This window comes from Diceros bicornis, chromosome 8, assembly GCF_020826845.1.
Source record: "Diceros bicornis minor isolate mBicDic1 chromosome 8, mDicBic1.mat.cur, whole genome shotgun sequence".
In the NCBI taxonomy this organism is placed as follows: Eukaryota; Metazoa; Chordata; class Mammalia; order Perissodactyla; family Rhinocerotidae; genus Diceros; species Diceros bicornis.
The window spans coordinates 5749612-5755304 of NC_080747.1; the positions used below are offsets into that span (position 1 = coordinate 5749612).

A 5693-nucleotide genomic window follows, 5' to 3' on the forward strand; every position below is an offset into this window, starting at 1 on the left:
CCACTTCAAATTCACAATCCCGCCAGGGCGCCTCCGTGTCTTACTCAGTCTTGATGTTTATGTTTTAGGGATCCTGTCTTAAGAGTCCACACTGTGTAATTCTATTTCTACACCCTTCAAGAACGGGCAAAATCAATTCTTAGTGATGGAGATCAGAACAGTTACTCTGGGGCCCGCGGGAGCCTCCAGGGTGCTGGACTCGGTGGTGGAGACGCAGGCCTGTGCGCGATGTCAGTCGAGCAGCCCACTTGGCATCTGGATGCTGTGCTGCTCGTATGCTGCACCACGACAAACAATGAACAAGGTTTTGACCCGGAAATTTTACTTCTTCTGATATGTAACATCATGTGTTTCAGAGAATCCGAGAACTGGAGGATAAGCTGGAGGTCCAGAGGCGACATCTGAAAGAACTGGAGGAAAAGGTAGGTGGTCTGAGCTCTGACCACCCACTGGGTTCCCTTCCACGGGGCGTCGGCGTGGAATCTTTTCTGTTTTCCCATCAGTTTCACGATGCCCAGAGAACAGGCTGTGCTCCCGCCCTCCCCTCTTTTCCCCATTCCCCCCAAATTGGCACGTCAAGAAATAAGTAGCTCCTTCAAGCACTGTTCTAGGGAAAAAAAGTGCATTCTGGGATCAACTTTGTGGGTGAGGGAAGGGGGGGATGTCTTTTTCACAAAGACCTTCTGCTGCACCCCTCTGACACCACCTCACCAGGAAGGATGAAACGACCCTCTTTTTTGAGTGAAAGACCAGCCACAGACAGAGGTTATGGCCGACGGACTCATTCACCTTACATGACTTCTATATGCCAGAAACCAGCTGTGTGATTTTAGAGTCCCTTCCCTCCCAGGAGGAGGTGGGGCTGGCCTGTCCTGTGTTCACATCCAGCCCCATTTGTCTCCCTACAATTGTTACCATATTATGGTGAGGTGAGCCTGAGAAAGGCAGACACTTGTCCCTGCTGCCACTGCTGGGAAGGGATGGCTGGGGTCCCCAGGGATGTCGTAGCCACCCCACCAGCCCCTCCGCCACACGCTCGCTGATGGTCCGGGCAGACAAGTGAGTGCTGCTCAGGACCACGTGTGTGCGCGGCGTCTTTGTCACGGCACTGGCCACCTCCCGTGCATCCGCCTGGTGGCACGAATTCCTTGAGCTCAGGGACCAGCTTTACTTCACATCCTCATCCAAGACGGTTCTAGCCACAGGACAGGGCATCATCAAATGCTTGCAGAGCGAGTAATAGACGAGTAGAGAGAAAACCCATAATTGCACTTTCTATGTCACAGAGGTGAGCTCACGTGTGGGAACACGGTGAAGGGCTCTAACCCCGTCTGGGGGGTCAGTCAGGGACAACATGCCCTAGGAGGAGATCCCAGGCTCAATCTTGAAGGGCGATGCGCAGTCACCCTGGGGAAGAAGAGGGAGAAAGGGCGTTTCTGGGCTTCAGCTGTCTGAGGCAGGCCTTATGAGAGAGGAAGCCAAAGTCAGGGAAGCCACCAGAGGGCAGACTTGAGGGCTATCTAAAAATGGTGGCAGCCACCTCTGTCCCAGAGGGAATCAAACACGGTGTGCCCAGAGAGATAGACAGCTCTCCAGATGGTAGACGAGTTTTAGAAGCTTCCTCTCCTTTCTCTGCTGCGAGTTGGCTTGCACGCAGGTGAAATCACCTTCCTGGCATCGTCCCATCTCCACCTGCAGCGTCTGGGCCTCCCGGCCTGCACAGCCGGCGGTGTCCTCAGGGGGCAGTAGAGGGTCGCGGCTGGAGGGTCCGCGCACAGAGACCGGGCGGGTTCTGCCAGCAACCTGGAAGCCCCTGTGGGAATTCGGGTTTAAGTGGATTCCTAGGATTCCCCATCTGCCAGATGTCCACACCCCTCAACCTTCTGGGGCTATTTTGAGGACCCGAGGGGATCTCAAGTATAATTCAATTCAAGAATGTCTTGGGGATAAGCTGGCTCTGCAGGCAGATGTGTCTGGGCTCCGCTCCTGGCTGTGCCCCTGGTGGGTCCTGACAGCCTGGGGGTTCATCCCCGCTCCCTGCCTGGGTCTTCTCTGCCGCTGGAATGGCACCCCCCATCTCCTGGGGGGCTGTGAGGGTTAAGTGAGAATGAGGATGTCACGTTCTGAGCCCAAGGCCCAGAGGCGGTGGGTGCTACCCACGTCTCCGTCTCCCAGCGGGCTATACGAGTTTTGTCAGCAACATGTGTCACAGAGCAAGAAATGACGGAAAAAAGGACTTAACCATGCCACACTTGTTCTTGCTGATTAGAATTAAAGATCAAGTGGGATGGGCACATACATAGAGTAACGCGGAGTAGGGGGAATAACTGGGAAATGTTTGAATCCTCTTTCTGGCTCTTTTTTACTCTTTTCTCACAGCACATGTTTGTGGGTTGGTCTGTCTCCTTTTATCACAGAAAGGGCTTGCCAAGGCTGGCATACAGAGATACGGACTCCTGGTTAGGACTACAGGACTAGAAATGCTCCAAGATGCATGCATGTCAACGTCCTTTCCCCAGGGGAACTCCTGGCCTGTGCTGGTGGAAAAATGACTCCAGCCACCGTCAGTCGCTCATTGTCAGTAGTCAGGAACTCTTCCCAGCCGCACCCCGCTGGGTGGTCTTGGCAAGTCCTTCCCCCTCCCCAGGCCTCAGTTTCCCCGTGTGAAAAATAAAAAGCTAGGAGATTCCAAAGGGCCCTTCTAGCTTTAACTTCTCATGATTCTAGACCTTGCTTAAAAGTTGGTGGCTGTCTGTTCGGATTTTAATTTTTTCAATAAATAATTTAGGGGGGCTATTACTTTGTTTTGGGAAAAAAAAAAAGAATTATTTTCAAAAGCCCCAGATGATGTTCAGACATGTTTCATCTAATGACTAGCAATTCTTTTTGACCAAAGCAACTCATGAATAAGTTAAGGAAAAAAACCTACTTTCAAACTGACCTGTATAGTTTTTCCTTCCTTTAAGGGCATTTTTTTTTCCCTGCTAGTTTTTCTTTTTAAAGTAGACTAATCAAATGGCACAAAAGATTTTAAATAGTAAATCTCTTGGGAGAGTGGCCCTGGCAGGGATGGTGTAGGGGAGGGGTTCTGTCTCTGCAGGATGGACTGGGTGACCTATGACCTGGGGTGGAATCTCCCTTGATCCTTCTGCCTGGCCCTTTGGTGGGAGCCACCAATCATGGCCATCAGAGGGTCCTTCCTCCAATTATAAAGTGTCCTGCACAAGTCCTACAAGAAGGCCACATCTCAGCACCAAAAAGTCCCAGCCTGGTGTCACCTTCCCCGTCTGAATTAGCCGCATGTCTGTGGAGTGGGATTAGGGATAACTCGAGGTCGTGGAATTGCCGAGGGCCGGTTTCCCTGGTGGAATCGCCCCCTGAAGCCTGCGTACTTCCTCTTTCCAAGCCCAGTCCCACAGTAGTTCTTGTGAAATGCTGCCATTGAATTCCATACTACATATCTTACATCTTTTTTTCTTTTCTTTTTTTTTCCTCATTTTCTTTTGGTCTTATTTTATAGTTTTTGTTCCTTTTTTTGTTTTTCTCACTAGCATTCATTCTGTGGCCTTGATGACTTCCGTGAGCCAAGAACTCGGGTTGGTATTCTTTGATTTTCACTGAAAAAGTGATGATTTTCTAAAGAGGAGAATTCCTCCTAACTCTGACAGTGACATTCGTTGAGAGACGAGGTGCCGTGGAAGGTGCCCTTGTGGTAGAGCACTGAGGAGTGCTCATGCTCACTGGGCACGGGGCAGCCTGGGGTCATGGCGAGTTCCACCCTGGGCAGAAGATGGGGAGAGCTCACTGTGAATAAGAACGGGCTACAGGGACCTGGTTGCCCCCCTGGTGCATTTCACCTTGAAAAGGGGCTTTGTGGTTTATTTCCAACAGTTGTCTCCATTTTGGCTTCAGTATCTGGTGCTTTCTACTTCCTGTGGACCAGTAAATTCTCCATAGGGTCCAGACCATAGTGGGCGCCCGGCATCAGGGCTCTGCATGGGCAGGAGGCTGACGGGCAGTCCATGCCTTGCATACAAACTGCCTGGGAAGCCTGCGGAAAGAGCCTCCAGCTCCCGGCCCCGCTCCCCCTGCCCCTGACCCCCAAGCCTGGTTTTGATGCCTGTGCTGTGCTCAGGGCCCTCCAGATGGAAGCCATCCTGGCAGCTGGTCCTGCTCCAATCATTGGGCCCTGAATGTCCCCAGGCCCCAGCTCTCACCCAGAGCTCCTGCTCTGGCACCCAGGTCCTTCCCAAGGTTCTAAGTGCCTACCTTGGGGGTCTTGGGGTCTGCCAGGTAGGCAGGTCTCGAGGGCAGGTCTGCCCTCGAGTCTAGAGATCTGCCTCTGAATCCAGCCTGGGCCAAGAGCCTGTGAGTTCTGGGGATGTCTGCAGCCCACAAGCGGCCTGGACCCCTGGGCCAAGCTCTGATGCTGTGTCCCTGCCTGATGTCCTCGGGGACACCCTGAGCCTGACCCCTGCACACAGGGCTTTGCCTGTGTCTCCTGTGTCCCGGTGCCTAGGCTAGTGCTTGGCACGTGGTCGAGGTTCATTCAGAGTTTGTGCAGTGAGGAAGGGAAGGATCCCAGGTCTCATGGATTGGGAGTGGGGTGGCCATGGGGGGTGGGTGGGGGCTGGAGGATAGGCCATCGGAGCCCTGTTTCCTCTTCCCCCGGATTGTCGGGGAGGGTCCCTCCATGAGCTCAGCTGGGGAGTCAGGTCAGCAGTGGGGGCAGGAGGGGGCAGATAAGCCAGAGGATTATTTTAACCCTTGGTTCTTGTGTCATTTCAAATTATTTTTGATTCTACAGGATAGAAAAAGAGCTTATGGAGTAAACTGAGTCCCTATGGCAACCCCTACCCCACTCTAACCAAAATTCAACAGCAAAGCAAGCTATTCAAGCCCAGAGACTGAAACCAGAATTCACATATGCTTGACTACAGCTCGAAAGGGAAGCCTTTTGGGTCTGTGGCTGGGTTCTGGCCAGGCCTAACTGTAGGAGTTCTATAGGGACGATGAAAACTTTGTCAAGCTCGGGGCCATATCTGAGTCCCCACTGTAGCACCTTCAAGAGCCCAAGGGGCAGAGACCTGAATACCAGGAAACTAAGTGCAATTACCAGAAACTGAGTGACTGGGGAGCCGCTGCATTGTCTGTAGACGGGCCCAAGTCCTGTCCCTGCTCCGCACGCCTCTCCCGGCTGCGGAGTGCATGCCTGGTTGGACACAGACCCATGTACATACGTCTCCATGAACTGTGCATCCACACGCTGTCAGCCAAGTGACTTGCAAATGTCCCTGTGATCTGAACCCAAAGTCAAGCCCAGTCAGCAAAACCCTCTGGATCCGTGTGCAGCTGGATTCAGCAGCTGGCAGCCAGAGAGAGAGAGGGCTGCAGCCTCGTCCCCTGTGGAGGGTGGACCTCAAGGGACCTCAGATTTCCAAGGGGGAAGCCACTGGCTCCATCGTTTCCCTGGGCATGGCACTGTGGAAATCTCAGAACACAACTGTGCCTGAGACCACGTGGAATGAGGACGGAGAGGGCAGACATGGCCCCTGACCAGATGATGCTCGGGCTGTCTTGCATCTTGGTTATAATTCACAAGGGGCTGCCGAGGAAGAAATGCTGGGAGGTGCAGCGTCCTTGGGGAACTAGGCTCCTTCGTGGGGGTCTGAGACCAGGTCCACTCTCTCACA

The 5693-nt window shown here is 53.1% G+C and overlaps 1 long non-coding RNA gene across 1 annotated transcript; it reads left to right on the forward strand.

Moving 5' to 3' along the window:
- Positions 1-359: 359 nt before the first annotated feature.
- On the forward strand, positions 360-5154 carry LOC131409458 (uncharacterized). Its single transcript, XR_009220926.1, has 3 exons — positions 360-422; positions 3552-3596; positions 4808-5154. It is a non-coding gene; the product is annotated as an uncharacterized LOC131409458 (long non-coding RNA).
- Positions 5155-5693: the final 539 nt, after the last annotated feature.